General features: G+C 43.6%; 1 protein-coding gene and 1 long non-coding RNA gene across 4 annotated transcripts in view; one reads left to right on the top strand and one right to left on the bottom strand.

Moving 5' to 3' along the window:
* Positions 1-1,342: 1,342 nt before the first annotated feature.
* On the bottom strand, positions 1,343-12,972 carry LOC138292355 (uncharacterized). The gene is made up of 4 exons (XR_011202660.1): positions 12,045-12,972; positions 10,533-10,745; positions 7,646-7,730; positions 1,343-3,322 (listed from the first exon to the last, which is right to left on the bottom strand). It is a non-coding gene; the product is annotated as an uncharacterized lncRNA (long non-coding RNA).
* Positions 12,973-13,110: 138 nt separating this feature from the next.
* HIGD1C (HIG1 hypoxia inducible domain family member 1C) overlaps positions 13,111-22,938 on the top strand; it is a 48,223-nt gene continuing 38,395 nt past the window's right edge. The window contains exons 1-2 of one of the 3 annotated variants that reach the window (XM_069230914.1): positions 13,126-13,258; positions 13,821-13,911. The gene's annotated coding sequence lies outside the window, so the exon portion shown is untranslated. Of the gene's footprint in view, positions 13,259-13,820; positions 13,916-22,938 lie in introns of all 3 variants that reach the window. The other 2 variants (XM_069230913.1, XM_069230915.1) reach the window with 2 other exon arrangements.

Here is a 22,938-nt window from a genome sequence, read left to right as displayed (position 1 = left end):
CATATATCTGGTACCCCCACACTGTGGAGGTCTAGGACCATTAAGGGGTGAAACCACGGCATATATATATTACTGATGACGGGAAATCGGAAGGAATTACCATGTTTTGCGGAAAATTGCTACAAATCCTAAAGACGGTATGTTCAGAGTCTTTTATTGGCAGGGCTTTAAGTGGGCCGGGTCCTCACGGTGCTCAGCACAGGCTGTTCTGAAAAAAAAACACAGGTGCAGAGTAGAGGTCCCTATCGGACTCTCCATTTTTGCCCTATGGTGAAAAAAAGATCTTTCTCTGCAACAGTACCACCCTTCACTGGCTTTGATCTAACTTCAAAGAGATTTGTTATAGTTATAACACCGGGGTCGGTGTTAGGATTTTTGGGGCCCCAGGCGAAAGGGAAGATGTGAGGCCCCTCTAATTTGCATGTGACATCACCAGAAGTGACACCATAGAAAGTGACACAGTAGTTTTAATCTTCTTTGGTATCACATCAGTAACACTGATAAAAAGATAAATAAATAGTTGTAGAAGTTGATTACACTAGTCACATTAAATGGAAAACCTAGGCATAGGTCTCACAAAGATGGATTTCCTTACCTGACTAAATCACAGATCAGAACTAAAAGAGCAGCAGAGTTGTGTAGAAACAAAGCAAATCATGTAATATAGACAAGTGTCATGTTTCCATGTGAGGCTGCATCAAAGAAGGGTTAAAACCACCCCTGTGCTGAAAAGGCTGTTTAAAATGTGAGTTTTTACAGTTCCCAAATTATACGTCATTTGATTTATTCCATTCATTTGGATCTTGTACTGCCACATTTATGATGGAAAAATAAAAATTCAAGTTTCAGAATGCAAAAAAATAACATCTGAACTACTTACATGTGGTATAAAGAATAATATCTGAACTACTTACATGAGGTATAAAGAAGTAACTTGAGAACTCCTCTGGTGGAAGCCTCTGCTAGTGCGAGTTACAGTTTTCATATAAATCCCACATACTGTGACGGGACAAAACGTTTGATGATGCACTTACTTTTGAACCATTAGTGAAGCCAGTTGTGAGGATAAGGCAGTGGACAGCTTTGGTGTGATTGTGTTCACGCAAGTGTGAGTAGTGTTGTAGCAGTATACCAGTACACTTTATTCCTGCTGCTGCTATGAGATCAGAGTTTAGGCCTTTCTATCATCTGGACAGGGAAACAATATCAGCAATTAGATTTTGCCTCTAGGGTACTGCAGAACAGCTACATTTCTTAGCTAGAAACTGGAAGCTGATGCCGTACTCGTCCCCAGAAAATTGGTCTTATATACTCTTGCAGTCATTAACAAGTTCTTGCATCGCATTGCTGAGGGGATGTTACATAAGTGCTCTTCCTGTGGTGGTGAACTAAAGGCTTCATTTATGTGGGCATTGCATAGAACTGCAATAAGTTTGCCATACCATGGGGCTAGCAAAAGCTGGCAGGGGTCACAAAGTGTTTTTCTCTGCAGCACTCTTGAAGAAGGCACTGAGAATACACAGTGTATTTTGGACACCTGGCTTATTGCTACAATTATAATAAATACCTCAAGCACAGCTCATGGCTTTATAAGGCTTTCCTTAGAGCCTTACACTTCAAACAACATGCTACAATTTACAATTACTAGTGTAATTTTGAAGTAGCAGTTCGGTGTCACACAAAATGTCATACATATAATGTAGATATGCCATATGTAAACACACCGCAAATTCAGAAATGTCACAACTAGGCAAGGGATAGTCAGAAAATTAAAAGACCCCTCACTTTGAACCAAAGCTTTTATTGCACCAAGCAAGTCATCGTAACTGTTAGGGAAACTACTTTTCCAACCAGTGACGCAAAGAAAACACAAACACCAGGCAAGGCTCTGGAACAGATGAAATGTTTGTTGGCAGGCCAAGTCAGAAGGCAGACACACATCCCAGTGTTACGTCTTACAAGCAAGCATCTTCTGCCCTGAGACATTTAAGTAAGGCAGTTTTATATGTTTGAAAGTGCTGTCACAGCAAACCCCAAAAGGGGACACAGTCCAAACATGAGCAAGCATATACAAAATAGAAATGCTGCATATACACAAACTTAAACACCACAGAGTAAAATTATACAAATGCAGTGTGGGCAGAAAAAAGTGAACAGACAATAGGTGGGCTGTAGGCAAAAGGGGTCTGGGTTGCTGACTGGCTGAACTTAAAGTGTGAGACCAAGCTAAATTTAACAACGTGGCTTGGAGACGTTTGTTTGCACAGCTGGTGCAGGTGTTAGAGAGGTCAGCAGGGAAGTCTTGGGGCAGTGCTAAAATAGTAATGTGAATGAGTGGTACCATTCTGTGAATGAGAGGGGAGCAATTGAACAAGCATCTTCGTCAGAGAAAGGAATAAATAGCTTTTTGGGATTTAGATAATGGCAGAGAGAATTGGAACTGAAGTATGATATCTATGTGGTACATACATATGGATAGTAATAATATATTTTCCTCAACAATCCCCCCTTTGATATTAATATCATACACCATTGTAAAAATATATTATATATGTGGTAGAGGCATAATACTAACAACGTATCAATAAAATACATATCTTTGGATGGCATTACAACATTGCACAATTTTTAAATGAAATACACATATTGTTGTCCAGATATACACCTATGAGATAATCATTATACAAGAATGGACTAAATGATATGCTAGTACCCAATGCATTCATGTGTTATAGGTCTATAGCCATTAAATCAACTAAATACAGGTAGCGCACACAAAATTAAGGTACTAAAAATATTATTTGTACTACGCGATGCATTTTTTTCTTCAACAGTTATAGATATGAAGTCTTTATGTTACTCAGTTCTAAGGCACTTTCTCTAATTGTCAGTAAGGCAATGGCACACAGTATGCTGTCCTCTGCTTCTCCTTCTGGTCTGCATTCGTTTTGTTCAGGGGCAGTTTCACGGACCCACCCTGCGGTGTCTTCTTCAGTCTATTTTTCTGCAGGTGCGACCATCACCTTTCTTCAAGTCTAAGTTGCATGCTTCACTCAACTGCATCAGTTGGTGTCACCTGACACTTGATGAGGGGCCATCAGCATGGCTCTTAGGAATGGTCTGGTCTGTCTCTCCTTTTTCTGGTATGCTGCGCTGCTCCACGGGTTGCAGGTGCTCATCCGTTGCAGACACCTCCGTCTCGGTTGTTGTTGGTGCGGATCTGCACCTAGTGTCGTGAATCCACTCAAGACGTCCCTGTCCCTGCCCCTTCACCGCCATCTGCATCACCAGGAGCACGAGCTGTGGTCCAGTCCACCTAGAACTAAGAGAAACATCTTTTACCATGACCACATCTCCAGTTTGTGGGCTCTGATGATGGATGGGGAAAAGCTTCCTTCACCTGGAGATGGTGATGCCTCAAGACTGCTGACAACTTTATAGCATAGTCAGAAATGTTTTCATCAGTCCACAGCAGTGCTGCTTGAGATACTGGGAGAGGCAACCTCAACCACACAGAAATAGGCTGCCCCATCAGTACTTCAAGGGGGACAAAGAGGTTGTTCTAGATGGCGTTGCCCTTATGACATGCAACACCAAAGGCAGAGCATCAGGCCGTTTCAGGCCTGTTGCATCAGTTGTCTTTGCTAATCTATTTTTTATTGTGGAGTTCATCCTCTCCACCTGTCCTGAACATTTGGGGGTAGTAAGGGGCATGCAGTTTCCACGCTATTCCCAAATGTTCACACATCTTTTGCACAACTGCAGCCACAAATTCATCCTCTCTGTCACTATTTATGCCCTGGGGACTTCAAATCGGGGTATGATACCTTTCATCAAGCATCGTACAACAGTTGCTGCATCATTCTTCCTTGTGGGAAACATCTCCACCCATTTTGAAAATTGATCCACACACACCAGCAAATATTTGAATCCATTCACGGGCGGCATGTAGGCAACATCTATTTGGACGCTGGTAAAGGGATCCTGTGGTACTGTTAAGTGATCATGTGCAGCACGGGACCGGCCTTTAGTATGTTGGGCACAGACAAGACATCAGGAGCAGAACTGTGCAGTGAAGGCTGTTATCCCTGGAGCAAACTTTTCCTGTCTAATTAGCTCATTCATCCCCCCTTGTGCTATGTGAATCGTTCTATGAGCAAGCCTGGTAAGGAGAAGGAACAAACTGCATGGAGCCACAGGTCTCCCATCCCGGTGCGCCCACAATCCCCCATCTTTTGCTCACATCTAGCATCAATCCACACTTTCTCCTCACCTGGTGTTACAGACCATAGTGCTTCCTTCACATCATCTTGCAACAATTGTCTCTGAATGAGCTGAATTTTTGGAATGCTTTTTGTCATTAGGGGCACCATCTCTACTGGCTGTAACATGCTCTGTTTTGCTGCTGTGTCAGCCATGGCGTTTCCTCTGGCTATCTTGGTATTAGCTCCTGTATTGGCCTCGCATTTTATGAATGCTATGCTATTGAGTAGTAGTATTGCTTTTAACAAGTTCTTTACCAAAAGGCTATTTTAAATGGGGCACCCTGCTGCTGTTATGAAACCACGATACTGCAACAGCTGGTCAAAATCGTGGACAACTTCAAAGACATAACATGAGTCAGTATAAATGTTAACAGTTTTCCCTTCAGATAGGATGCATGCTCTTGTTACAGCATACACCTCAGATTGCAGGGCAGATGTACCAGAGGGCAGAGCTGAACTTTCAATTATGGTGTCTACTGTTGTTATGTAATCAGTGTCTGTTAGTCTGCTGGAGGAACCATCAGTGTACCACTAATAGTCTGCCTTTTCTAATGGTGTCTGTTCTAAATCTGGTCTGGGGATGGTGCAAGTTTCTGCAACCTTAACACAATCATGGTCAGTGGTCTCATCAGAATCACCTATTGCAGGTAATAATGTTGCCAAATTAACAGGTAGGCATTTTTTAATGGTGATATTAGTGTTAGAGAACAATGTGACCTCATAACCTGTGCACCTGGCTGCCGAAAAATGCTGTGTTGCTGCTGATGACAGCAACAACTGTACCAAATGTGGCACATAAACAATACAAGGGTAGTCCATTGCAATGGGAGCTGTCCTTTCTACCATCACAGAGGCTTTGGCCACTGCTCTCAAACAAGCTGGATGCCCAGTCACTGCTCAAGGCAAAGTCACAGAGTAATACACCACAGGTCTTTTTCCAGAGCCATGCGGCTGTGTCAGCAAACCATTTGCAGTGCCGCTTTACTCTGACACATAAAGATGGAAGGGCAGTTTGTAATCAGGCTGCCCCAATTTTGGTGCAGTACACAATGGCATTTTCAGTTTATTGAAACATTCTGTAAGTTCATTAGTCCATACAATGTTGTTGGGTGCTTCTTGTAGTTTGCATTTCCTCAAGATTGCATCATAGGATCTGTACTCAGGTATCCACTGGCGGCAGTAGTTCATCATCGCCAGGAAGGACATCATTCCTTTCTTGGTGGACTTGGGCTGCATGCTTTGATCCGTTTGTATTCTATCAGGTGATATGCAGAGTGTGCCTTTGGATACCACATAACCCAGGTAAGTCGCCTCTTTTGTGCAGCACTGAAATTTTACCAATGAGGCTTTGTGTCCTCTCACCTGGAGGTGCTTCAGCAGAGCTACGGAGTCTTTTTCACAAGCCTCAAGTGATGGAGATGCCATGAGGAGATCATCAGCGTACTACTGCAAGATGGCACTGCTGCCTTCTAGGTGTAGCCTGTCCAGGTCTCTCTTTACTGCCTGTGCGACTCTCTGTGAAGCCTTGGGTGAGTCTTGTGAAAGTGTACTGGGTATCTTTTATTGTGAAGGCAAAGAGGTACTCACTCTCTGGATGGACTCTAATACTGAAAAACGCACCTGCCAAATCTATAAATGAAAAGTACTCTCCTTCTGCAGGTATAGAAGATTATATAGTATTGGTGTCAGGCACAACAGGTGCTAAGGGAACCACAATGTTGTTTATCTGGAGTAAATCCTGTATGAATCTATACTGCCCTGTGTTGCCCTTGGGCAATAGAATTATTGGGCTATTACAGGGGCTATTGGTCTTTTTAATGATACCCTGTTGTAAGAGAGACTCAATCACAGGTTTTATTCCCTCCTCTGCCTGAGGTGACAGTCTATACTGACGCACATAAGGTAGTCCTGCATTTTCCTTAAGCATCACTTTATGGGGAGAGCATGTTTTTAACAATCCTGCCTCATTTTTGTGTTTTTCCCAAACCTCTGAGTTCACTTGTTCTAGAACCTTGTTTTAGTCAAGTGTAAAGCCATATTCCCTACAAGCTTGTCAAAACAGCAGCCTTGTCGTTTCTGAGCGTACACACTGTCCAACACCATTCTTCTCCATCTCCCAACACAGACACAACTCCCAAAGAAAATGTAAAATCCTTAGTTCTTGGTAAGACCTGAAGACGTTTGACCATGGGGCACAAAATGTTAGGGTAGAATCCTGGTGCTACAGCTATAGGCATGTGTTGTTCTGGAACTGGCCCTAAAAGAATGTCTCTTCCTGTGGTCCTAGTTCAATGCTCACTGCTGCAGTTAGCGCTGTGTTAACCAATTTTAACCTGCGCTCAGGTGCTTGTAAGTAAATCCCATTTCTTGAAACACATACTGTTGCAAAATTTTTGCAGAGGAGGTACCTTCCCAGCAAACTGATGGGCGCATCTGGTGACAGGAGAAACTGATGGGTCATTGTGAAATCCTCAACAGAAACTGGTAGGGGTTCTGATAATTCTTCATGCATCAGCATTCCATCTACCGCTACAGTAGTTACTGTTTTGCCACTACTGGCCCCCCCAACTCGTTTCTTACTGCTGAAATGGTAGCACTACTGTCTATCAGAAAATTAATTTCCTTACCTCCTACCTTAATTGGGAACAAGGGATTCTCCTCAGGTGTGTCAGATACTGTAACAGGGTCACAGGGACCCTGTTCCGGGACGGTGCCCCAAGACCGACGGTCCAGTGCCCCTGGGGCACCGCGGACAGCATAAACACAGGAACGCCCGTTTTCAACCCGGACGTCCGGGTTACATGTATAAAAAGAAAGGACTGACTAATGAGGCGCGCTGCGTTCGAGGAGGAAGAAGAGGAAGACCGGCATCGGGAAGACGAGAGAGGAGTCCCGCAAGAAAAACCCCCAAACGGTGAACCACCTAGGGAGACAGGAGCAGATAGCAGAGGCAAAGAGGAACCAGGGGCACCTCGATGGGAGGACACACCGTCGGCAGTGAGGACTTCCCGCTCCAAAGCCGACCCCAGGCTGTTACTGGGTGGGAGAGGGGAGCGCGGGCAGTGCGAGGCAATGAAGGAGAGACAGGACAAATAGACAGTCCGCCTCTCCGTTTTTCCTTTTTTGTGCTTTATTTATGTTTTTTTTTTCTCCTTTCGACTAACCTTCACTACCTATTATTGGTCAGGGAGAATCCTGTGAAGATAACAGGACTCCAAAGATAAAGAAAAGCCTTTTTTGTTTTGTTAAAACAACGGCGAGCACAACACCACAGGGCTTAACGACCGGGGAGCACTCGCCGAGTTGCCTGTTTTCCCACCACACCGCACCTACCCCTCTAACCAGATGATAAACAGGAAATGAAGAATTAAAATACTTACCACTTTCTTTTGATTTTCCTTTTTTTTTTTTTTTGATTGACACCGCTCTTCCACCCCGATTCCACCACACTTGGGAGGGACGATCCTAAAAGATAGAAAAAAAAGAGAAGAAACTTATTAAGACAAAGGAAAAGAAAGAAGAAAATAAAGGATCAGAGGAGAAAATGAACAAGAGAAGAAGAGGGAGAAATAGAGACCCTGAGAGAAATAAGGAAACTCCAGTAGTACTCCATGATAACGTTTAGAATTATAAACTTGAAAACAGCTTAAAAATAATAATAAAAATATCAGTTTTGACCTATATCCTGACTCCGATCAGATTATTAACATCTCCAAACCACTGGGACATCCCACGTCCTCTACAGATACCTTCATCATAAAGCACTGGGCTTGTCGGTTTTCTGCTGCTTGGGTCATCTCTCTCTCTCTCAACGTGGTACTATGCAGATTCATATTGTTCCTGAAAAGGTTTCCTCAGGGAGGGCTGTGTTTCCTTGAAGTCTCTAGGCATGAGTGGTGCCGATGGCTGGACCTCATCCCTGCCAAACCTGTCAGCCCTTCTAGAAGTAGTGGCATTTGGTACTGTTTTAACTCTGTCTGCTTCAGTTGTTTTCAAAACCACAGTGGTTACATAGTGACAAAAAATGCTGCTTTGTTTGCACAGTTACTTAATTCTAATAAATTTTGGCTATATGTTGTGGGCCAATCCTTTGCTAGTTCTAGCTCCTTTTTATTAGGTTTTTCGCACTCTCTGTTCACCACTGCTACTGCAGAACAGTCTCTGGGCTCTGTGGGGACATTTTCCTGCACTTTCTTTTTTTAAAGCAGAGCTTCCTTTTAGCAATTGAAAGCCAATGCTGCAAGCACTCCCTTATATAGTGTGAATCCCATGATGGGTCAACCCGTAATTCTATAATATCTGTCAAGTGTTCAACATCATCTATCTCAAGAGAACCAAATCTAGGCCACCTCCCCTTATTCCCCTTCCAAGTCCAGACTAGCGCACACATCCATCCACCACTTCACTCTATCCATCCTTTCACTCATCCATCCTTACATTCACACATTTACTCATCCAACAATCCTCCCATCCATTTTTTCACTCATCTCCCTATCTACTCTTTCAATCCGTCCGTCCACCCTTACACTCAACCCATCCATCATACCTTTCACTCTTCCTTCCACCCATACTTTCACTAATCCACCCACTAATCCATCCATCCACTTACCCTTTCACTCATCCAACTTTTCACTTACTCATCCATGCATCCTCTTATCATCCATCCATCCAGTTTCACTTATCCATCCATTCACTCATCCGTACATCCACTCTTTCACTCCATTAATCTCACCATCATTCCTGCTTTTTACTCATTCATCCATCCCCACTTTCACTCAGCTATCCATCCTTTCACTCAGTCATCCATTCTTTCGCTCATCCATCTACCCTTCCATTCAGCAGGAGGTTCACAGGTCAAGCATGATGCGTACATCCAGGACGTGAGGCAACTGCGACATGGCGTTGTAGTTCCTTTTTTTACCTTTATATAGCAGGAACTAGGCCCAAGGTCTTTGGAGTGCTTTCCAAAAAAAAAAAATCCCATCACAAAAGGTCAGGGATTTTTAGACATGGGGAGATTTAATGATTTGCCCAGAATCACAGCACTTAGAGCCAACGCCAAGACCTGTGCATGGTTCCCCACTTCCATTAAACTACTCCATGTGCTGGAGTTTCATCCCCTTGGCTTCACAGCACTGCGGCCGAGGAAAGGGAGGCCCCCTGCCCTTGGCCATGCAGCACTGAATAATGGCTGCAAGGCCCAGGGTAGGGGGATTTCATACCTGAACCTTGCAGCCTGATGCAGTGCTTCAAGGCCCAAGGGACTGAGTTTTGCTAAACACTGCCCTGCCATGTCAGTCTTTTCTGGCTGCTCCCTTCTTCCCCAACACACTTCTCCTCACCTGTTACTGTCCAGTTGGTCCTTAGAACAAAGGGGCCCTTTTGTTGCCTGGCAACGCAAAACAGAAAAGGCAGGGAAGGCTTCAGGACAGTTTTTTTAAGGAAGGTGCTGCCCAGCCCATGATGTTCTGAGCCAACACAATTCCTGGCTTTACTGCAACCCACTTCCCCACCCACTGTTTTCTTTCTCCAACCCTGCACCCCTAGGAATTCCACCACGCCCTTGGACGAGGGAGGTCAAGACACCTCCCCTAACAAATGCATTTGTGATGTGATTGGATTAGGGAGGAGGCACTGGAGGAGCAGGTGGGCTGATTGATAGTATTGCATTACACACTGAGGCAGGGCCCCATGTTTTCAACCGGAGCGCGGGGCCCTGGGCAGCTGCCCACATTGCCCATGTTTAATGCCGTCCCTGCCCAAACTCTTTCCTTCTCTCACTGATTCTGCCAGTCACATACACTGCTCCTCTTCCCCTTTCTGTTTCCTCAAGCCTCTTGCTCTTTGTTGCTGTTCTGCCCCCATTATTTTCATCTGTCTACTCTTTGCTGTACTTTCACTCTGTCATCTCTGCACCACCTCTTATATATGTTCCTTTCTTTGCTGTACCCCCTTTATACGCACTGCACTTCCATTCTCTGTGATTCACCCTTTTCCTTCACCCTAGGTGAAAAAGGTTGTCATCTGAACGGTTTCCTAGTGGCACACTTGTATTTTAATGTCCTGGTCGGAAAAAAAAGAAGCAAAAGTTCCTAAAGCCGGTATTTTAAACCCTTACCTGTATATACTTCAAACATCAGGTATAAATTGAAAGTAAACTGCTACTGAGTTGGTGGCGGGTTAAACCTTAAGAATGCACCTGTCTTAGACTACCATAAATATTAAAACTCTGTGAACTATATTGTCGCCCAATATCTATGGCTATACCTGTGCACAAATCACGGCACCTGCCACCAAAGGGGCAATCCTGAAAGGATTACATACAAAAAGATATGGATAGTGCACCACTGCGCAAAGTCAGTAAAGTCCAGTAACACAACGTTGTCTTTTAAACATCTTCATTTTTTATTATTGCTTTTTCTTGAACAAATGAGCAATCAGCCAACGCGTTTCGTCCTACACAAAAGGACTTCTTCAGGGCTGAAATGTAACACAAAGAGAATGTATATATCACATATCATATAAATTGAAAGTACTTTTAAATGTGTTCTAGAAATGCATTAATGATACCTGATGAATCATAAAAGTAAAGAAAGGCAGGAAAGTAATGTTACAAATTAAAACATACTATTTTTTAAAGCTCTATTTAGTGTAATGCTGGATCTTTGCAGACTCTTTGAAAACAACAAACGGCTGGTATTTTAATCTTGGGAAACTGGCAACCCTAAGGTGAGCAATGTTCATTGTTATGCATTGTGTTTCTGTCTTTTATTGTGAGCCCTGCAGGATACCCTGCTTTTCATTCATGCAGGGGCAGGGCTCACTTCACACCTAAGGGTACTTCAAATACCCATCCAATCACTGTTATCATGCAGATGCAGTGATTAGATTACTGAAGCCCTTTAGGACCATGGGTGTGATGCCTCCTTCCTTGGGGCTTGCAGCACTGCACCACTATTGTAACCAAGGGCCACATGTATGAAGATCAGGTTTTGCGACTCGCAAATTGCGTGACTTAGTGAGTCGCAAAACCTTATGTACAACAGTGTCAATTACACTGTTTGCGATTTGCAATGGGGTCGCAAATGACCTACCTCATGAATATTTATGAGGTAGGTCGCAATTTGCGACCCCATTGGGAATGGCGGCGCTCACAGGGATGGTGGCCTGCTGGGGTCAGCAGACCACCATATCTGTGACTGCTTTTAAATAAAGCAGTATTTTTTTTTTATGCAGCCCATTTTCCTTAAAGGAAAACTGAATGCATTTTGAAAACAAAAATGTAAAGTTTTCTTTTCATTTTTTCAGAGCAGGCAGTGGTCCCTGGGACCACTGCCTGCTCTGAAAAAATGGGTTAGCAGGAATTTGAGACTGGTGCTAACTGCGATTGTTTTGTGACCGCATTTGCGGTCACAAAACAATCATATATCGGACTGCGACTCTCAATTAGGAAGGGAACGTCCTTTCCTAATTGCAACTCGCAAACCCTTTTTGCGATTTGGTAAATAGATTACTGAATCACAAAAATGGGTCTGTACATACCAAAATGCTTTTTTCTCTTCGCAAACGGTTTTCAACTAGGAAAAAGGTACGTACATGTGGCCCTAAGTCTTTTAAAAGACACTCCTGCGAGGCTCCTCTTGCATGTTAACAGGTGCGGGGCCCTGGGCAGCTGCCCTCACTGCCTATGCTTAGCGTCAGCCCTGTATAACACAGTCTCATTTCAGAACTCAATCATTTTCAATATTTTATACAACGAAACCATTGTTGATTATTTACCTTATGCAACTAACAACTGGTCCCAAAGTCAACAGTCCTGGCTTGTAGGTGTAATGTTACTTGGTGTATAAACATCTGGATGAAATGACTGAAAGAAGCAGCAAAATACTAGTTGGGCAGGACACTATTCTAGCACAGGTTTTTTTGCTTACGTGTTTTAAGCCACGCCTTTAATTACATCGGCCATGCCTTACGAGAGACCCCCCCCCCAGTTTTTTCATCCCACTTTAAGCTCTGCCTATGGACAGTCTGTGACCAAGGAAGTGGGAGCTTTGGTATGCACCAATACATTCCTTAGGTCTTACAAAATTGAAAATACTTAGTTTTCATAGCTCCCATATAGTTTCGAGTTTAAGAATCAGCCATTATTTTGTGACCTGTGGTAAAAAGGTACAAGTTTCTAAACAACCCAGTGCTGCTTTTTAATTAGCGCAAGCTCCAGTCACTGAGATGCGCAAACACATCGGCATTATGAGTATTAAGAAAATATTAACTGTTTATACGAGTAGAGGGAAATACTACCTTAAAACAAGCAATACCTGTGAGAATACATGTATTCTTATTTAAGTATCACGTTCCAGCCCAGCGAAAATGTTAAGTTATGAACAATCGTCCAGTATTTGTCTCTGGGAACTCTGTCACTGATATTACAAAAGAGAAGTGACACAGTCACCAACAGTTAGAACTGCTGCATATGAAAATGATGATTTCCAGCGAAACATTCAAGAGCAGCTGGGCAACGAACGACGCCTATTTGCATAAAAAAGAAACACTCCCGTTTTTAATCACAACTCTATAGATAGTGCTGCTTTTTGAGGAGCTTTGCTGCTTCTGGTATTCCCGCTGTCAAAAAATAAACGACGGAACTAGCGTCCTTCCTCATTTTCCACAACGCTCTACCAGCAGGCAAGGTAATAGCAAAGGTGGGCATTCGGTTAGGCGACAGTGTTAAGTCTCTTTCAATTGGGTGCTGTAAGAGCACTGACCTGTTGTGGTTGGCTATTTGAGTGAGTAAGGCTCCTGGGATTGACTGCCTGAAGCGCTCTCTGCGACTGGTTAAGGGGGCACTCCGCTTCCTCTTGCCATTGGTTGGATCAAGTGCATACGCCTCGCCCACTCCGTGTCACATCTGAGCAACGGGCACAGGGAAGTAGAACGAGAGTAGATTCGGCAGTAGGTGCCTGGTGCTCGCAAGAGCAGTTGTTATCAGTCCGGTAAGTAATTCATCATGTCTTGGGTAGGGTGAAAAAAACTTGATAGGAAATAAGCTTGATAAAATAGAGCCGTATATCTGTGCGCATGCGCAGCATGCATATGAGCTTCTTTTAGGTGTCTCTTAAAGGGGCATTGCCCAAATACCTACGACTGTTATTCTATATATGGGGTAGCGTTATAGCTGCAAAGTAGTTTCATTCTGAGAGTTCCGGCATTTTCCGTAACACACGAGACGTAGCATTCCGGGACTTGTAGTTTACCGTATCCCTGTAAATATGGCATAAGAAATCCCAGCAAGCAAAAACTGTTAGTTAACTGGCTGAGGGTGACAAGCTTGGCGTGAATCCACTTGTTAACTAAGGCCAATGGGTGTATTAACTGTCCAAAGTGTACCACAGGTTCTACTTTTGATAGAGTGAACAAAGGAGACCCAATGCACCCCGAACGTGCAGATTCAGTTTTCTGTCCCATAATACATATAAGATGCCTAGCGTTATAGATGAAATCTCACGATTAATGTGAAAAAAGTCTTTTAATTTGTTATCTCTCCTAAAATAACAGTGCAGCTTAAAATCAAGTAAAGGCAAGCCCAGTTCTGCCTCTTCCATAGTCCCACTGTCATCGTGCCAGATTTCTCAAATGCTCCAATTATGTGCGTGAGTAGTTTATCCAATTTGTTTTTATGTTCTTTTCATTTTAGTACTCGTAGTTTTGTTTATCGAATGTATGGCCAGAACTACACACACTGTAATCCCAGGATACAAATTGGACAGTATGATCTATTCTTTTATGGGCCTAGGGAAACAGCGAAGTCATAAGTCGACGAGGGCGCTTCATTTAAAGTAAACGGTGAAAACATTTTTAGAACGGTGATACGAGGGGTAGGTTTTGGATGGATTTTGCTTGGTAGGGGGTGGAGAGTAATGCGATAAAAAACAAAAATCCACACTCCAAATGTGTCTAATCAAGGGTGCGTTGACCCGGTATGCTCGTGTAGGTGAGTTGACAGATATGAGACTATACATCTGGGATATTGTCGACTCTTTCTTAGTGTAAACAGAGACCATAAATACCAGTCAGTCTTTGTTTACGTCTACTGGACTAACCCACCTAAAACTATGGTCAGTCCATTGATAAAAGCCAGTGCTCGTGATAATGTGATCACTGGTGACATGGAGCCAGGTGTTAGAAGTGTAACCAAAGAAAACTAGAATACCTTAACAGGTCCGTGGTGGGGCAGGGGACTCTTCTGGTAAGAAGAAGGACTTCTGCAAACATGCTTCTTATGTTAGTATAAGCACAAGTATATTTTAGTCTCAAATAGCATCATGGAATATGTACTCAATGAGACACCAGTCTATATTTTCTAAAATTCTTACATTTCTCACTTGTTGAGACACCAAACAATACAACCCCCTGCGTTGCGAGACCCCCATAAAAGTACAAAAAATGTCGCCTCCATCCATAAAACCACTGGGAAGATTGCAAAAAAGTTAGTTTGCATCCAGTGCCTTGGCGTCTGAAATGGAACTTCGGTTCGAATTAAATGAAGTCTTGACACATTCCGGCAGTCTCCTTTATTTTAATGAGCCAATTTTCTCTGTTATGATTTAATGTATGTGAACAATTAAGTAAACACATTCACAGTATGTGGATATTTTTGCTTACATCGTAAGACGCATTCCGTTGAAGTGATGCTCCGTTTAAAATAAAGTTACCCTCGATCAGCGAAAACAAAAGTAAACTTTAACAGAATGTTCAGGCAGACAATCTCGTTATTATTGCAAGTGGGTGTACTTGTTTGTTTACATTCGGACGTTGGACTGAACTTTCCACTGTTTATAGTAATTTTTTAAATTAAAATGTTGCCCTTCCCCTATAATGATGATAGTTATGATTGTTTGCAGTTGTGTTGATACCGTTTCTTTTAGATTGACATGAAAACTCTCTCTTGGTAACTCCGGATGCGGGAGGTGACCTACATTGTCCAAACTACTACCAAATGCAGCTATCTATTTGGTTTCCTATTTCCAGTGTAAGGAAGACATCTTGCACGGTCGCTATAGTGATTTCTCCATGTACAGCGGGCTTCAAGAAGAGAGGGACACGCTTCAGGCGACTGTGCCTTTCTAAAATTATGTCATTCAAAAATTCTGCATGATTTATGCTACAAATCCATTGAGGGGAGCGAGGGAGAGAAGCTGTTATATCAACAGTGAAGGACGGGGTCCGTTTCGGACAGTGATTAATTACAGTAGCACTTGTTCATTGGTGAGTAGAGAGAGAAGAGACAATAGCTTCCATAAATCTGTTTGCAAGAGTCCCATGTAAGCTCCCTTTTGGATCCTTGAGTTGGCCATGAGAAATGCAAGAATCGGAACCAGGAGCTGGGCATACCTTCGAGCAGTGCTTGAAATTGAAAAATACAGGGAGTGCAGAATTATTAGGCAAGTTGTATTTTTGAGGATTAATTTTATTATTGAACAACAACCATGTTCTCAATGAACCCAAAAAACTCATTAATATCAAAGCTGAATATTTTTGGAAGTAGTTTTTAGTTTGTTTTTAGTTTTAGCTATGTTAGGGGGATATCTGTGTGTGCAGGTGACTATTACTGTGCATAATTATTAGGCAACTTAACAAAAAAAAATATATACCCATTTCAATTATTTATTATTACCAGTGAAACCAATATAACATCTCAACATTCACAAATATACATTTCTGACATTCAAAAACAAAACAAAAACAAATCAGTGACCAATATAGCCACCTTTCTTTGCAAGGCACTCAAAAGCCTGCCATCCATGGATTCTGTCAGTGTTTTGATCTGTTCACCATCAACATTGCGTGCAGCAGCAACCACAGCCTCCCAGACACTGTTCAGAGAGGTGCACTGTTTTCCCTCCTTGTAAATCTCACATTTGATGATGGACCACAGGTTCTCAATGGGGTTCAGATCAGGTGAACAAGGAGGCCATGTCATTAGATTTCCTTCTTTTATACCCTTTCTTGCCAGCCACGCTGTGGAGTACTTGGACGCGTGTGATGGAGCATTGTCCTGCATGAAAATCATGTTTTTCTTGAAGGATGCAGACTTCTTCCTGTACCACTGCTTGAAGAAGGTGTCTTCCAGGAACTGGCAGTAGGACTGGGAGTTGAGCTTGACTCCATCCTCAACCCGAAAAGGTCCCACAAGCTCATCTTTGATGATACCAGCCCAAACCAGTACTCCACCTCCACCTTGCTGGCGTCTGAGTCGGACTGGAGCTCTCTGCCCTTTACCAATCCAGCCACGGGCCCATCCATCTGGCCCATCAAGACTCACTCTCATTTCATCAGTCCATAAAACCTTATAAAAATCAGTCTTGAGATATTTCTTGGCCCAGTCTTGACGTTTCAGCTTGTGTGTCTTGTTCAGTGGTGGTCGTCTTTCAGCCTTTCTTACCTTGGCCATGTCTCTGAGTATTGCACACCTTGTGCTTTTGGGCACTCCAGTGATGTTGCAGCTCTGAAATATGGCCAAACTGGTGGCAAGTGGCATCGTGGCAGCTGCACGCTTGACTTTTCTCAGTTCATGGGCAGTTATTTTGCGCCTTGGTTTTTCCACACGCTTCTTGCGACCCTGTTGACTATTTTGAATGAAACGCTTGATTGTTCGATGATCACGCTTCAGAAGCTTTGCAATTTTAAGAGTGCTGCATCCCTCTGCAAGATATCTCACTATTTTTGACTTTTCTGAGCCTGTCAAGTCCTTCTTGTGACCCATTTTGCCAAAGGAAAGGATGTTGCCTAATAATTATGCACACCTGATATAGGGTGTTGATGTCATTAGACCACACCCCTTCTCATTACAGAGATGCACATCACCTAATATGCTTAATTGGTAGTAGGCTTTCGAGCCTATACAGCTTGGAGTAAGACAACATGCATAAAGAGGATGATGTGGTCAAAATACTCATTTGCCTAATAATTCTGCACTCCCTGTAGAAGTGCAGGTACTCTGTAGCAGAGTACCTGCACTTCTATCTGGGAAGTGCTGGTGCTCTTTAATTACAAGTATTATGTTTGTCCCAAGAAGTGCAGGTACTCTCCTTCGCAAAATAAAAAAGTGCCGGTACTCAGTACCAGACAGTACCGACCCATTTAAACCACTGCCTTCGAGGGTTTTCTTTTCCAGCGAGTGTTTTTTTCTAGTCACTCATCAGGGCGTGGAAACCACAGGAGAACTCGCATCCCAGTGTTCCTGCTGTGTTTAAAGCACACTTTGTTTCTCGGGTTTTCATGCTGAACTCGTGTGGGCATCCTCTAATTGGTAAGTGTACTATAAAAAATAAATAATTTGCCTGTCTCCCGTGCCACTTTTAAATTTCTGCTCCATGTAAAGCCACAAACGAGTCCCAATTTATCATGCAAGCGCGCTAGAGCATTACCGTGAAAAGCTTTTACACTCTGATTTCCGCACTCTAAACATTATTGAGCAGTGCTTTGATTCATGGTTGGGGCAACCGGAGCGTTATCCTAATGCAGTAGGACAAGCTTGAGTTCAACCGGGATTCAGGTTTTTAAGCCTCCAAATAGTCTCAATCCAGTCTCAATACATTCACAATGATTGTGGGAGTAAACTTTTCATATTAAGAATCTTGGTGGACAGTATTTACATATTCGTTCATAATTTTGAAAACCGGACGCATTTCCTCTTCCGTGTTTGAACAAGTGCAGCCCTAGTTCAAGTATTATTTAAGGTAAATTATATATGGCAGTAACACATTCTCAGAATATAAATTAAATTCTACACTACGAAACCTGTTATATTAGTGCACGAGGATCTCAATTTCTTGTGATATCATCTCCATCTTTATGTTGGTATTAATATTTGTGGATCTCTGCTAGATGAATCTCTTGTTGCCCGGAGACTGGTCTATGCCATGTTGTAACCTCATTTGATTCAAAAGAACACATCCAGTAGACCTGTGAGGATAACTGGAGAAAGGACACTTTTCAGATTAGCATTTGAATAATCGTCTAAAATTATTTAACCCCATCAATCTTTTCTAAATCATTTACATAAAAGAGAATGCAAGGTGAATTAAATGGTCTGCAAGCTTAATGAAAAGGTTTTTGTTGGATGCAGCATTTCAACACAAGGGAACAAAGACAGCGCTATTGCCAAATTAGAAAGGTAGCTAATTAATTTTATTATCTGCAAAATGAGTGTCACAATAATGGAAAAATATTAAACCAAGTTGTGGAATATAGCATACCTAGTGCAAGTATTTACTGAAAACATGAAAAATAAAAAGGAAGGTTAGCACACAGCACCTAATTGGAGGGGGGGAGGGGTCATGATTTAGAAAGACAAGAGGTGGTGACTGAATAAAAGGTGGATCGTTCAGGAGGCAGAAAATGCAGGAACCAGATCAGACATCTGCCATTACGTTAGTGTTACTGGTTTCAAAGTAACTCAGAACACATTTTACACCGTGCATGTAAACAAATGTCGGTTTTGGATGCTGCTATATGTAGGAAAGTACCATCTTGCCTGGCATGTTACCCCCATTTTTCACTGTATATATGTTGTTTTAGTTGTATGTGTCACTGGGACCCTGGTAACCCAGGGCCCCAGTGCTCATAAGTGTGCCTGAATGTGTTACCTGTGGAGTGACTAACTGTCTCACTGAGGCTCTGCTAATCAGAACCTCAGTGGTTATGCTCTCTCATTTCTTTCCAAATTGTCACTAACAGGCTAGTGACCATTTTTACCAATTTACATTGGCTTACTGGAACACCCTTATAACTCCCTAGTATATGGTACTGAGGTACCCAGGGTATTGGGGTTCCAGGAGATCCCTATGGGCTGCAGCATTTCTTTTGCCACCCATAGGGAGCTCTGACAATTCTTACACAGGCCTGCCACTGCAGCCTGAGTGAAATAACGTCCACGTTATTTCACAGCCATTTTACACTGCACTTAAGTAACTTATAAGTCACCTATATGTCTAACCTTTACCTGGTAAAGGTTAGGTGCAAAGTTACTTAGTGTGAGGGCACCCTGGCACTAGCCAAGGTGCCCCCACATTGTTCAGAGCCAATTCCCTGAACTTTGTGAGTGCGGTGACACCATTACACGCGTGCACTACATATAGGTCACTACCTATATGTAGCTTCACAATGGTAACTCCGAATATGGCCATGTAACATGTCTATGATCATGGAATTGCCCCCTCTATACCATCCTGGCATAGTTGGCACAATCCCATGATCCCAGTGGTCTGTAGCACAGACCCTGGTACTGCCAAACTGCCCTTCCTGGGGTTTCACTGCAGCTGCTGCTGCTGCCAACCCCTCAGACAGGCATCTGCCCTCCTGGGGTCCAGCCAGGCCTGGCCCAGGATGGCAGAACAAAGAACTTCCTCTGAGAGAGGGTGTTACACCCTCTCCCTTTGGAAAATGGTGTGAAGGCAGGGGAGGAGTAGCCTCCCCCAGCCTCTGGAAATGCTTTGTTGGGCACAGATGTGCCCAATTCTGCATAAGCCAGTCTACACCGGTTCAGGGGACCCCTTAGCCCTGCTCTGGCGCGAAACTGGACAAAGGAAAGGGGAGTGACCACTCCCCTGACCTGCACCTCCCCAGGGAGGTGTCCAGAGCTCCTCCAGTGTGCTCCAGACCTCTGCCATCTTGGAAACAGAGGTGCTGCTGGCACACTGGACTGCTCTGAGTGGCCAGTGCCACCAGGTGACGTCAGAGAGTTCCTTGTGATAGGCTCCTTCAGGTGTTGCTAGCCTATCCTCTCTCCTAGGTAGCCAAACCCTCTTTTCTGGCTATTTAGGGTCTCTGTCTCTGGGGAAACTTTAGATAACGAATGCAAGAGCTCATCCGAGTTCCTCTGCATCTCTCTCTTCACCTTCTGCCAAGGAATCGACTGCTGACCGCGCTGGAAGCCTGCAAACCTGCAACATAGTAGCAAAGACGACTACTGCAGCTCTGTAACGCTGATCCTGCCGCCTTCTCGACTGTTTTCCTGCTTGTGCATGCTGTGGGGGTAGTCTGCCTCCTCTCTGTACCAGAAGCTCCGAAGAAATCTCCCGTGGGTCGACGGAATCTTCCCCCTGCAACCGCAGGCACCAAAAAGCTGCATTACCGGTTCCTTGGGTCTCCTCTCAGCATGACGAGCGAGGTCCCTCGAATCCAGCGACTCTGTCCAAGTGACCCCCACAGTCCAGTGACTCTTCAGTCCAAGTTTGGTGGAGGTAAGTCCTTGCCTCACCTCGCTGGGCTGCATTGCTGGGAACCGCGACTTTTGCAGCTACTTCGGTCCCTGTGCACTTCCGGCGGAAATCCTTTGTGCACAGCCAAGCCTGGGTCCACGGCACTCTAACCTGCATTGCACGACTTTCTAAATTGGTCTCCGACGACGTGGGACTCCTTTGTGCAACTTCGGCGAGCACCGTTTCACGCATCCTCGTAGTGCCTGTTTCTGGCACTTCTCCGGGTGCTACCGGCTTCAGAGAGGGCTCCTTGTCTTGCTCGACGTCCCCTCTCTCTGCTGGTCCAATTTGCGACCTCCTGGGCCTCAGCAGCGTCCAAAAACGCTAACCGCACGATTTGCAACTAGCAAGGCTTGTTGGCGTTCTTTCGGCGGGAAAACACTTCTGCACGACTCTCCACGGCGAGAGGGATCCGTCCACCAAAGGGGAAGTCTCTAGCCCTTTTCGTTCCTGCAGAAACCTCAGCTTCTTCTGTCCAGTAGAAGCTTCTTTGCACCCGCAGCTGGCATTTCCTGGGCATTTGCCCATCTCCGACTTGCTTGTGACTTTTGGACTTGGTCCCCTTGTTCCACAGGTACCCTAGATTGGAAATCCACAGTTGTTGCATTGCTGGTTTGTGTCTTTCCTGCATTATTCCTCTAACACGACTTCTTTGTCCTTAGGGGAACTTTAGTGCACTTTGCACTCACTTTTCAGGGTCTTGGGGAGGGTTATTTTTCTAACTCTCACTATTTTCTAATAGTCCCAGCGACCCTCTACAAGGTCACATAGGTTTGGGGTCCATTCGTGGTTCGCATTCCACTTTTGGAGTATATGGTTTGTGTTGCCCCTATCCCTATGTTTCCCCATTGCATCCTATTGTAACTATACATTGTTTGCACTGTTTTCTAAGACTATACTGCATATTTTTGCTATTGTGTATATATATCTTGTGTATATTTGCTATCCTCTCACTGAGGGTACACTCTAAGATACTTTGGCATATTGTCATAAAAATAAAGTACCTTTATTTTTAGTATAACTGTGTATTGTGTTTTCTTATGATATTGTGCATATGACACTAAGTGGTACTGTAGTAGCTTCACACGTCTCCTAGTTCAGCCTAAGCTGCTCTGCTAAGCTACCATTATCTATCAGCCTAAGCTGCTAGACACCCTATACACTAATAAGGGATAACTGGGCCTGGTGCAAGGTGCAAGTACCCCTTGGTACTCACTACAAGCCAGTCCAGCCTCCTACATTGGTGGCAGCGGTGGGATAAGTGCTTTGAGACTACTTACCACTCTTGTCATTGTACTTTTCATAAGAGAAAAATATACAAAACAAGGTCAGTGTATATACACATAGCCAAAAAGTTTTGCATTTCCTCTTTTCACTCTTTTCTAAGTGCTGAAAAGTACTCCTAACTTTCTAAAAAGTTCTAAAAAGTTTTTTAAAAGTTTTTTTTCTCTGTCTTTCTAAAAGCTCTGACAAACTTTTTATCTTTTACTATCACTTTAACTCTCTCTAAAAATGTCTGGCACAGGTCAAAATGTTGATCTGTCCAAACTTGCATATGACCACCTTAGCTGGAAAGGAGCAAGGAGTCTCTGTGTAGAGAGAGGTTTGAGTGTAGGAAAGAATCCTTCCTTGGAACTGTTACTTAGCATGCTTAGAGAACAGGATAAGGCTAGAAGTGCCCCATCTGTTGAAAAAGTAGCTAATGGTTCTCAATCTGATCCAGGGACTCCCCCAGGAAAAGATTCAGGAAAGAAACTTCCTAGCCTGCCCATTACTAGACAGTCTAGCATAGTTGGTAATGATGATGAGCCACACCATATAAATAGTGTTGTCTCACATCATAGCAAAAGCATTTATTCTCACCATACTGGTAGTGATGTTTCTGTTAGCCAAGCTGTTAGGGTGGCTTCTGTAAGGGACAGGTCTCCTTCTGTCCATTCTCACCATACTTCTGTTTCAAGGCATGTCCCTCCCACCCACCCTGATGACAGATTGTTAGAAAGGGAGCTCAATAGATTGAGAGTGGAACAAACCAGACTGAAGCTCAAGAAGCAACAGCTGGATTTGGATAGACAGACTTTAGAAGTAGAGAAGGAGAGACAGAAGTTGGGTTTAGAAACCCATGGTGGCAGCAGCAGTATTCCCCATAGTCATCCTGCAAAAGAGCATGATTCCAGGAATCTGTACAAGATAGTTCCCCCTTATAAGGAGGGGGATGACATTAACAAGTGGTTTGCTGCACTTGAGAGGGCCTGTGTTGTACAGGATGTCCCTCAAAGGCAGTGGGCTGCTATCCTATGGCTATCATTTAGTGGAAAAGGTAGGGATAGGCTCCTTACTGTGAAAGAAAATGATGCTAATAATTTCCAAGTTCTTAAGAATGCACTCCTGGATGGTTATGGCTTAACCAC

Source organism: Pleurodeles waltl, chromosome 4_2 (genome assembly GCF_031143425.1).
Source record: "Pleurodeles waltl isolate 20211129_DDA chromosome 4_2, aPleWal1.hap1.20221129, whole genome shotgun sequence".
Taxonomy (NCBI): Eukaryota; Metazoa; Chordata; class Amphibia; order Caudata; family Salamandridae; genus Pleurodeles; species Pleurodeles waltl.
The sequence above is the reverse complement of the archived record's forward strand: the minus strand, read 5'-3'. Positions and strand labels throughout refer to the sequence as shown.